The sequence below is a fragment of the Silurus aristotelis genome, assembly GCF_946808225.1.
Source record: "Silurus aristotelis genome assembly, chromosome: 9".
Taxonomy (NCBI): domain Eukaryota; kingdom Metazoa; phylum Chordata; class Actinopteri; order Siluriformes; family Siluridae; genus Silurus; species Silurus aristotelis.
The window spans coordinates 29919466-29930617 of NC_139582.1; positions in this window are offsets into that span (position 1 = coordinate 29919466).

The window sequence follows — 11152 nt, forward strand, 5'->3', positions numbered from 1 at the left end:
GTTCTGTAAGGAAGTGTCTTGGTGTGTTGAGGTTCTGTAAGGAGGTGTGTCTTGTTGTGTTGAGGTTCTGTAAGGAGGTGTGTTGGTGTGCTAAGGTTCTGTAAGGAGGTGTGTCTTGTTGTGTTAAGGTTCTGTAAGGAGGTGTGTTGGTGTGTTAAGGTTCTGTAAGGAGATGTGTTGGTGTGTTGAGGTTCTGTAAGGAGGTGTGTTGGTGTGTTGAGGTTCTGTAAGGAGGTGTGTCTTGGTGTGTTGAGGTTCTGTAAGGAGGTGTGTTGGTGTGTTGAGGTTCTGTAAGTTGTTGTCTTTTGATGTGTTGGGGTTCTGTAATGAGGTGTGTCTTGGTGTTTTGGGGTTCTGTAAGGAGGTGTGTGATGCTATGTTGAGGTGTGTGTGGACGTGTGTGTAGATGTAGGTGATGTAGGTGATGCTGAAACGTTTTCAAACCAAAAAAACTTTTTTGTTCTGTTGTTTGATTGTTTATTACCAACTGTTTCTCTCTCAAGATGAGTTTTTTCTATGATTCTATGATGTGTGTGTGTGTGTGTGTGTGTGTGTGTGTGTGTGTGAGTGTGTGTGAAGAGGAGCGAGAGAGAGAGAGAGAGAGAGAGTAAAAGAGAGAGAGAGAGTAAAAAAGAGAGAGAGAGGGAGTAAAAGAGAGAGAGAGAGAGAGAGAGAGAGAGAGAGAGAGAGAGAGAGAGAGAGTTCCAGACTATATGTTATAGTTTTTGCGTAATTCTCTGCCTCTTTCTTATCGCTAACTCCTCAGGTTTAAGTACACACGCTAGCTACAAAGCCGCCTTGCAAAACAGAGGTGAAAGATAAAAACACAAGGGTCAGCGTCAGACTTGGTGTTTTTGTCCACATCGGCCTGGTTCTGTTTCCACAATATACACACCCGGAACGTGAGCCGGAGCCGGTCCGATCTCCTTCGGCGCTGAAAGCGTAGCGGATCCAGATTAGGCGAAACTCCAGATGGCTGCAATCGAGGCTGTGGAGGCGGAGAGGCAATAAATTCACAGGCTGACACGAATGCACAAAGGGCCAATCCCTCTGGAAACTCCCGCAGCGCCAGCAAGCGGCTTTCTTTCTCACACACACACACACACACACACACACACACGCACACACATACATTCCTTTTCCAAGCCCCTTAAAAGGCTTTTGCGCTACAGAAAGTCAGGAAATCAAAGGAGGCACAGAAAGTCGAGGCGTTCCTCAGCGAGGTCCGAGCTCGGACGAGGAAGACCCGTTTCACCAAACGTGAGAGCTAGCTAGTCTGACTAGCGCGTTAGATTCAGGTGCTATACACTGGCGAAGGTCGAACTGAATGAGGTGACGTTTTGGTGTAAGAGAAGGAGTCTCCAGTGTTAGTGCTGTCACAGGCATGTTTTTATTGATGTTTTTTATTTATTTTTTTACACGTTTCTCTGTAACGTGACATGCTGCATTTATTTCCTCATAAGAATTGAACTAGAGAGCAGGAGACGCGGGTGGGGGGGTTACCGGATCGAGCCGGTTTTTGTTGTAGCTAAAAAGGAATAAAGACATTTCAGGAGGTTCTGTTGTTGGACAGCGCTCATCACCCCTTCGATTTCCCAATAAAACACACGTGACTGCGCAAGGGACGTTTGCGTGACACCGTAATCCGCCTGGCGCAAACGTGAGCGATAGATAGTGACTGTTTTGCGCTTGCATGTCGACGTGACTGGAGTCGAGCTCATTTGCGCGGACGAAATCTCACCTGCGAAACGAGGGGTTTTAACGAGTTCGGGGTCTCGTTAAAGCGAGACTTTACGAGGTGCTTTACTTTGAGCTCGCGCACACGGAGCAGGAACGACTTTAGCTTCAGTGTGTGTGTGTGTGTGTGTGTGTGTGTGTGTGTGTGTGTGTGTGTGTGTGTGTGAGACACCGCAGGCCCTGAAAACGTGTTCCCAGTCACAAACTTGTCCTCCTTTTCGCTTTTTAAGTCTTCTCTTCCGTTGCCTGCCAAACGTTCTTTAACCTGTGCATGTGCTTCTGTGTGTGCAGGTTAAACGCAGAGCGCACACACACACACGCGCACACACACACACACACACACTCACGCACACACACACACACACTCGCGCACACACACGCTCGCACGCACACAGCCGTTAATCCGTTTGTCACGGCGAGGCGTGCTTTACGAGCGCTGAAAGATGATTCCTCTGCCACAGCCTCCCCCGTGTGTGTGTGTGTGTGTGTGTGTGTGTGTGTGTGTGTGGGCGGGGGTACAAGCCTCAGCGGGATTTTTCTCCACGTTAATATAAATAAATAAATGTGCATGTGTGTGCGTGCGTGTGCGTGTGCGTGCGTGTGTGTGTGTGTGTGTGTGTGTGTAACCAGTCTAGCAGCGGCGAATGTTAAATCGTATCCAATTACCGGCTGCTCTGCGATACGGGGGGAATAATTCTTTCCGCGTGACAGCGCGATTCGATTACTCTCTCGCGCGAGGAGGGCTCGTCAGGGCGCGCGCGAGAGAGAGAGACAGAGTGCGTGCCTTTCGCGGATCGTCTCGGCCTCGTCCTCACCAGCGCACAATTTATGCGTTCATAAACGCGAGGACCGATCTGGCGCAAGATCTGCATGTGTGTGTGTGTGCACGCAGGTGTGTGTGGAGGCCTAATGGTGCGTGGCCCATCCCCGTGCTCGCGTGATTGACACGCGCGAAAGCATTTATTCCGCTCAGCCGCTTTGAAACAAGAAGGTCCGCGTCAGATACGCTCCCTCGCCGTGGGTGACCCCTCGACCTCTCACCTCCCCCCCTGCTGGAATCATCACGCAGATGCAAAACCGAACGTCCCTGTCTAAGGTCGTCTCGTTTCCTTCACCTGACGCTCGCCGTGCAAACCCTAAAAATGAGCGTGACTGCAACACCTAGTACGACTAGCTCACGAAGCCACGCCTATAAACTCCGGCCAATAGCGATGAAGCATTTGTTGCTATGGAGACAGAGTTGAAGTTATACAGAGGATTTCAGCATGGTTTACTAGCTAGCATGGAGCTAGTTCTCCAGCTAGCTCACAATGCCAAGCCGACAAACCCCTGGCAGTAGAGACAAATTACTTGTTGCTACGGAGACGAGGTTAAAATTATACAGACGGTTGCAGGCTAACAAGCTTGTGTAGAAGCTAGCGTGGAGCGAGGTTCACTTTATAGCGTGCAGGAGCTGTGGGAAGGACATGCCCCCTAGTGGAAGTCACATGGTCATGTCTGTGATTGACAGCTGGGGTTTGACCCAAACCCCGCCCATGCAACTCAGGGACACTGGATCTGGAAATCCAGTTTATTATGTTTATGTGTGTGTGTGTGTGTGTGTGTGTGTGTGTGTTGGGTGGGTGGTTTAATGCCTCTGTGCTTGTCTAGTGGTTTTTGGTTTGTGTTTCGTGTGCACTTGTACACACACACGTCTCTGAGAGTATACGTGTGTGTGTGTGTGTGTGTGTGTGTGTGTGTGTGTCCAGGGCTGCTGGCTCAGGCGTTTTTAAACCCGGAGCTGTACAAATGAGTAATGGCCCGGCGTGTTGGGGCGTCATGTGCAAATTAGGAGTGCAATGAGGTGTGTGTGTGTGTGTGTGTGTGTGTGTGTGTGTGTGTGTGTGTGTGTGTGTGTGTGTGTGTGTGTGTGTGTGAAAGGAGGGTAGAGCTGGAAGCAAGGGCCAACCCTGTACTGACACTGACTGGTGAGCGTGTGTACGGCTTGACAAGGACCCAAACACTCACACACTCACACACTCACACACTCACACACACACACACGCCTGCCAGCCGGCCTCAGCTGTGGAGTGCTCTCCAGCCACCATGGTAACTGCTACATAAAAAAGACAGGCGTGTGAGTGTGTGCGTGTGCGTGCGTGCGTGCGTGCGTGCGCGTGCGCGTGCGTGCGTGCGTGCGCGTGCGTGCGTGCGTGCGTGTGCGTGCGTGTGCGCGTGCGTGTGTGCGTGTGCGTGTGTGCTTGTGCGTGCGTTTGGGTGCGTGTGCGTGCGTGCGTGTGCGTGCGTGCGTGTGTGTGCGTGTGCGTGCGTGTGTGCGCGCGTGTGCGCGTGTGTGCGTGCGTGTGTGCGTGTGCGCGTGCGTGTGTGTGTGCGTGTGCGCGCGTGTGCGCGTGTGTGCGTGTGTGTGCGTGCGTGTGTGCGTGTGTGCGTGTGTGCGTGTGCGCGTGTGCGTGCGCGTGTGTGCGTGTGCGCGCGTGTGCGCGCGTGTGCGTGTGTGTGTGTGTGTGCGTGTGTGTGTGTGTGCGTGTCGGCGCTGAGAGAACAAGGCAAGGTGAACAGCCATTAGCTTGGTCCTCTGCCACTGTTAAGCACTGACACCCCCCCCCCCCCACGCCCATGTTCTCTATCCCTTTCTCCATCCCTCCACCCTTCCCTCTCTCTCCATCTCTTTGCCTCTGTCCCTCTCTTTCCTTCTCTCTGTATCTCTTATCTCTCTTTGTATCTCTCTATCCCACTTTTATTTTTATCATTATCTCTCTCCATCTCTCCTTCTCTCTCTATCTCTCTATCCCTCTCTCCATATCTCTCATCTTTCTTTTCATCTCTCTATCCCACTCTCATCTTTCTCTTTATCTCTCTTTATCTCTCCTACTCTCTATCTCCCTACCCCTCTTTTTATCTCTTCTCTCTTTTCATCTCTCTATTCTACTCTCATTTATCTTTATCTCTCTCATTCTCTCTCTATCCCTCTCTCCATATCTCTAATCTTTCTTTTCATCTCTCTATCCCACTTTCATCTTTCTCTTTATCTCTCTCCATCTTTCCTTCTCTCTACTCTCTTCATCCCTCTGCCTCTCTGTCTCCATCCCTCCTTCTCTCGTCTTTCTGCCTCTCTGGAGGGATGCCTCTCTACTTCTCTCTTCATCTTTCTATCCCACTCTAATTTTTCTCTTTATCTCTCTCCATCCCTCCTTCTCTCTGTCTCCATCCCTCCTTCTCTCGTCTTTCTGCCTCTCTGTCCCCCTCTCTACTTCTCTCTTCATCTTTCTATCCCACTCTAATTTTTCTCTTTATCTCTCTCCATCCCTCCTTCTCTCTGTCTCCATCCCTCCTTCTCTATTCTTCTCTTTTCATCTATCTACCCCATTCTCATCCTTCTATTTATCTTACTAATCTCTCCCCCTTTCCCTCCTTCTCTTTCTATCTCTCTTTCCCCTTCTCCATCTCTCCATCTCCTATCGCTTTTCATCTCTCTATCCCTATGTCATCATTCTCTTTATCTCTCTCCATCTTTTTTTCATCTCTCTATCCCTCCCGCTCCTTCTCTCTCTTATTCTTCTACCCCCCTATCTCTTTATCTATCCCTCTCTCATTTCTCTATCCTGTTTCCATTTTTCTCCCTCTCTCTCCATCTCTCTCATCTTCCACCCCCCCCCCCTCTCTCTCATTTTCTGGCTGCAGTTTTATGATATTAAACATTAATGCGGTCTCCCTGAACCCATATCTCTGATCTCTCTCTCTCTCTCTCTCTCTCTCTCTCCCTCTCTCTCTCGCTCGCTCTCTCTCTCTCGTCCGGTAAAAACGCCTTTTTTGTTGTTTGTTTAGTTTTTCCTCTGCTGCGTCATTAACCGCGTTTTCTTTCAGATCTTATTGAAAAAGCGCTCGTTCTCCGACTCCTGGAAGTGTGTGAGATGTTTAGAGCAGGATCAGGACCATCAGGGTATCAGATTACCGCTTCATCCCGGGTTCAGTCCCGCCCACGCTAAACACGCTTCAACACCGCTAGCTAGCTAGCATTATTACCGCCTCTTTTTCAGTCTATCCTTCCATTGTGTTTTCTCTTACGCTCTCCCCTCTTCCATTGTGTCCCTTTTTTTTTTTTTGCTCATGTCCTTCTTTCTGTCTCTCCTACCTTTTTTTTGTGTTTCGCTCTTTTTTGTCTCTATTGTCTTTCATTGTCTCCTCTTTTATTGTGACTTTCTTTTTTTAGTCCCTTTTATCTTTCATCGTGTTTCTCTTCTTGTGTCTCCTGTCTTTTTCATCGTGTCTCTCTTCTTGTGTCTTCTGTCTTTTATCGTGTCTCGCTTCTTGTCTTCTGTCTTTTTCATCGTGTCTCTCTTCTTGTGTCTCCTGTCTTTTATCGTGTCTCTCTTCTTGTGTCTCCTGTCTTTTTAATCGTGTCTCTCTTTTTGTGTCTCCTGTCTTTTTCATCGTGTCTCTCTTCTTGTGTCTCCTGTCTTTTTCATCGTGTCTCTCTTCTTGTGTCTCCTGTCTTTTTCATCGTGTCTCTCTTCTTGTGTCTCCTGTCTTTTTCATCGTGTCTCTATTCTTGTCTCCTGTCTTTTTTCATCGTGTCACTCTTCTTGTCTCCTGTCTTTTTCATCGTGTCTCTCTTCTTGTGTCTCCTGTCTTTTTCATCGTGTCTCTCTTCTTGTGTCTCCTGTCTTTTTCATCGTGTCTCTCTTCTTGCGTCTCCTGTCTTTTTTATCGTGTCTCTCTTCTTGTGTCTCCTGTCTTTAACACTCTTCAACACCGCTAGCTAGCTAGCATTATTACCGCCTCTTTTTCAGTCTACCCTTCCATTGTGTTTTCTCTTACACTCTCCCCTCTTCCATTGCGTCCCTTTTTTTTTTTTTTTGCTCATGTCCTTCTTTTTGTCTCTCCTACCTTTTATTGTGTTTCGCTCTTTTTTGTCTCTATTGTCTTTCATTGTCTCCTCTTTTATTGTGACTTTCTTTTTTTAGTCCCTTTTATCTTTCATCATGTTTCTCTTCTTGTGTCTCCTGTCTTTTTAATCGTGTCTCGCTTCTTGTGTCTCCTGTCTTTTATTGTGTCTTTTGTTTCTCTTTACATTTTTTTCTAGTGTCTTTCAATATGCCTTTTTAATTTAGTCTCTCTTGTCTCTCCTGTCTTTGTGTCCATTTTTCTCTCTATTGTCTTTTGTCTCCTCTTTTATTGTATGTCTTTCGCTGTGTCTCTTTTTTAGTCTCTCTTTTTTAGTCTCTCTTTCAGTGTTTCAGTCTTTTTTCATTGTCTCAATGTTTTCCCTCTCCTTTCTTACACTGTGTCTTTCTTTGTCTTTCTCATCTACAATAGTGTCTCTCCCTCTGTCTGTTTTATGTCTGTCTCTATCATAGTGTCTTTCTCTTTGTCTCTCAGTGTCTGTCATTGTGAATCTGTTTTCTCTCTATTATTGTGGGTTTTTTAAACATTGTGTCTCGTATCTATCTATCTATCTATCTATCTATCTATCTATCTATCTATCTATCTATCTATCTATCTATCTATCTATCTATCTATCTATCTGCCTATCTGCCTATCTGCCTGCTCAATGGGGACATAAAATGTCCTTGACATCCCCACAGTCTCTTTCACTCTTTCTTTCTCTCTCTCTATTTTTCTTTTTGTTTCTTTTTTTTTTTTTTCCCCCTGGCCTCACCTCTTTTAACCTGCACTCATCCAGCTCACAGCTGATGACCTTACTCTCTCGCTGTCTCCCTCCCTCCTTCCACCCCTCCTCTCTCTCTCTCTCTCTCTCTCTCTCTCTCTCTCCGTCTCTCCCTCCATTAGCCCGATCTGCCGTCACCCAGGACGAGGAGTGACCTTGTGATTAAATTCACTTCCCTCCCTCCTCTTTCTCCTCTTCTCTCCCCCGTCTCCCTCGTTCCCCTCCTCTCCCTCTTCTCCCTCTCTCATTTCCTCCCTCAGTTTTTTCCCCCTTTTCTTCGTTCTGCAGTCAGTCCATCTCTTTGGGTAAATCAGGGGAGTTCTCAAGAAAACTCCCTTTTCCCTCTTCGGGGGTTTTAGAGAACGCGTAACCGGGTGAAACCAGTGTGTTCTCACACACACACACACACACACACACACACACACACACACACACACACGTGTATGCGGTTGCACATGTACACCCGCTCTCTCTCTCTCTCTCTCTCTCACACACACACACACACACACACACACACACACACACACACACACACACACACACCATTAATCGCGACTCACGCTGCTGACATTTGGAAGAAAGGTCACAGCGCACACACTCGTCTCGTTTCCCTCCTCCCTCACTCTCTTTCAGAGTGTGTGTGTGTGTGTGTGTGTGTGTGTGTTAATGGTAGGTTAGATGTTTTTCCTGTGTGTCTCGCTGTTGTAATGGCGTGGCAAACAAAGCGGTTGGAGGCTGTGGACGTCACTGTGTATGCATGTTTTGCAGGCTGTGTGTGTGTGTGTGTGTGTGTGTGTGTGTGTGTGTGTGAGAGAGAGACTCTGCAGGGGAAAAAGCCCTTCGGCGTGCAGGTGTCAGCCGCCCAGCAATTACCACACGCGGAGAGCTGAGATCTCGGGGAAGCACCACACACACACACACACACACACACACACACACACACACACACACGAAATGGTGCTTTTTATTCGTAGGGAATTTTTCGGAACTGAGATTTGAACCTTTTTTTTTTTTTTTGCTTCTGTTTTTCCCCCCAAATGCCAGCGTTCACTGTTTTTGCTGTGATTCTCAAAAGTATTTGGACACCCGGATCTTCCAGCCTTCTGCGCTTCTTCTACAGAACCGTTTCCACAAAAGTTGGAGACGCACAGGTGTACAGAACGTCTTGGGATTCAGGAGAATGACATTTTCTCTCCATTTGATCCAGGAAATCCAAAACCTCTTCCAGCATGACCGTGCACAAATCCAGCTCCATGAAGATCTGCTTTTCACGGAGCGGAAGATGTAGAAGATCTTCTGCTCCAGCGCTCTGGTCCTATTGAACACCTGAAAGTGAACGCTGACTTCACCCCAGGCCTCCTTAATTTCTCACCTACATCAGGACCTGACTTTACTGACACCCTCATGCTTCAATGAATTGCCACAAAAATCTAGTGGAACACCTTCTCAGAAGAATGGAGCTCTTTGTAACCGGAAATGGAATAGGATGTTCCAAACGTCAGGTTCTCGTCACGTTCCTGTCGGGACAGAGGGAGAGCAGTCAGAAGTAGTGGGCGTGTCCTATTTGCATCGGCGTAGGGAAAAAGTCGCATCGATTGAAATCGAATATTAAATAATTAGTGGATGCGCAGAACTGTTATTATTCAGAAAGCGACCAATCATTTGTGAGCAGTATTTTGATTTCTCCTCGTTTCTCGAAGCGCGTTCTTCTCCGCACCGCAGCTGCTACGCGAATATGACACGGATTAACATGGCAGAGGCGGAGCCGCTTCTTCCTGCAGACGCGACAGGAAAAAGAACGTCTGGTTTTTATTTCATCGCTGTTTTTCTTTTTGCGCTACAAAGGTGTTTGTAAAAGGAACGTATTTACTTCGAAAAGGAGGCGGAGCAAACAAAGGGGGCGGGTCCAGACAAACGGTACTGGAGGACAAAGACGGACTCGGGACGTTTCTTTTTTCCCAGTTTAATAAAACAATTGTATATAGAAACTCGTACGGGAATAATGACTGTTAGGATTTATTGCAATTTTTGTGGGGTTTTTTGTAGCGACATAAAACCGGTACGGATTAAATCGACGTTATGGAGTATCAAAGCGGAATTCTGAGGCTAGCTCAAGGCCACGCCCACTTAGAAGAAATCGGAGCTAGATCAACGCCTACGATCTGACTACCCGGTTGTGTGCGATACATTTTTTTTAAATTGTATTTAGTATTTTTTTGTAACGTCACACGTTTTCACGCTACAAGACGTCATATTCTGTTCCAAAAACCAGCCTTGAGCATAATTAATGATGTTTACTGTATAAATCCCGTAAAGGGATTTATAAACCTGGCGTATTACCGAATAAACCTATGGCCTACTTGGAGTGCATAATGAAAAATAAAAAAAGAAATAATAATAAAAAAGAAAAAAAAAAAACGTGACGACTATCCAGGTGCTGCTATGGCAACCGGCGGTACGCTCGTGTCAGGGACGGCCGCTAACGACGGATGTATACCGATTCAGGCGACGCAAAATTGTGCAAAAACATAGTGCGAGCGCAGGGTAATGCGACACTCGGGAGCAGACGAGGCGGATTACCAGAAAATCTCCCTCCTCACTCTTTCGCTCTCTCTGTCTTTCCATCCCACTCGCTCTCTCTCTCTCTCTCTCTCTCTCTCTCTCTCTCTCTCTCTCTCTCTCTCTGAGTAAGTGTCTCTCGCCCATTTTGCACTCCTTCAAGGTAATCTGATTGCAGAGCCGCTGCAGCCGCGAATCGCACCCAAACAAATTCCTCTCTCTCTCTCTCTCTCTCTCTCTCTCTCTCTCTCTCTCTCTCTCTCTCTCTCTCTCTCTCTCTCTCTCTCTCTATTCCCCCCTTCCTTTACCCTCTGTTTATCTCCATGGAGAAGGACAGAAAAAGAGAGAGATGGTGGGAGGGATGAAGGGAGTGACCGAGGAAGCAGAGAGTTCTGGAGAGGAATGTCACCAGTCAGCTGTCCCCACACACACACACACACACACACACACACACACACACACACACACCAAATTTTTTGGCCTCTGTTTTCAACAGTTGTACCCTGTTTTCCAAAATAGCTTCACACACACACACACACACACACACACACACGGCTTCCAACAGCAATTTGAACCTTTTCTCTGTAAAAGTGTACAAGGCTCTTCAGAGCTGATGCAGGTGTTCCCCAAGGGGGTGTGTGTGTGTGTGTGTGTGTGTGTGTGTGTGTGTGTGTGTGTGTGTGTGTGTGAGCTTGGTTCTCTGTGAAATCTGAAACCTTCACTGCCGGCCCCCTAAGCTTCCTGTATTCTCGGTTTTACACACACACACACACACACACACACACACACACACACACACACACACACACACACTCTTCAGATCGGAACGACCTGCAACGGCGCTTTCTCTTGCAGTTAGGATTCGCAGCCAAGGAAAAAAAATCAATACAAACACAGCGGCATGAGCTCTGTGTGTGTGTGTGTGTGTGTGTGTGTGTGTGTGTGTGTGTGTGTGTGCGTGTGTGTTCCATCTGCGTATTCCTTTACACACAACTTTGTGACGATCTGCGTGTGATCTTTTTGCATTTGAAAATTGTGTGAGAATGTGTGTGTGTGTGTGTGTGTGTGTGTGTGTGTGTGTGTGTGTGTGTGTGAGAATGTTCCCACGGCCTCAAACGCATCCTCCCTAATGCTGCAGCGCGGCTGACCTCAAAATACACCAGAGAGAGAGAGAGACAAAAATATGGG